Source organism: Dermacentor andersoni, chromosome 1 (genome assembly GCF_023375885.2).
Source record: "Dermacentor andersoni chromosome 1, qqDerAnde1_hic_scaffold, whole genome shotgun sequence".
NCBI classification, from domain to species: Eukaryota; Metazoa; Arthropoda; class Arachnida; order Ixodida; family Ixodidae; genus Dermacentor; species Dermacentor andersoni.
In genome coordinates this window covers 46442795-46443366 of record NC_092814.1, presented here as the reverse complement: position 1 = coordinate 46443366, position 572 = coordinate 46442795, and the positions used below count along the sequence as shown (strand labels likewise).

Here is a 572-nt window from a genome sequence, read left to right as displayed (position 1 = left end):
AGCTAAGCTAGTTGGTAAGGATTCATTATACAAAAAAGAGGTGAGGCGTTCAGACAGGACACAAGAGTAGAGAAGTGGACAACACGAACGCCGAACGCCCAGAAGCTTGATAGCGTGCTCTCACAGGATGTATCCTCCTACCATGCAGTTTTCTTTTGCTTTACTGTTTTTGTTGTACTATTTGCGTGAATGAACGGATTGCACTAAAATAACTAGAATAGGTAACAAAATAATTAAAGAAAAAAAACATACGCCCGAACAGGGACTCGAACCCTGGACCGTTAGGTTAAAAGCCTAACGCTCTACCGACTGAGCTATCCGGGCCACGGGAGTGTCCATTTCTGCGCATTTGGCCTTAACTTAAGGAAGTGGGCTTTGGCTTGTGTCGATCCAACAACCCAAACCCATAGAGTTTCCTACAATAAGAAACTCTATGCCCAAACCCATAGAATTTCCTACAATAATTAATAGAGGGAACTCTGGCGCTGCAGTCGTTGTCCCACCATGGGAATAATGGGAAGTACATGGATTTGTCTGATCTTCGTGCTTGTGGATTCAGACGTTCCTGTGGC

General features: G+C 44.4%; 1 non-coding gene across 1 annotated transcript; it reads right to left on the bottom strand.

Moving 5' to 3' along the window:
- Positions 1-251: 251 nt before the first annotated feature.
- Positions 252-324, bottom strand: TRNAK-UUU (transfer RNA lysine (anticodon UUU)). Its single transcript has one exon. It is a non-coding gene; the product is annotated as a tRNA-Lys (tRNA).
- Positions 325-572: the final 248 nt, after the last annotated feature.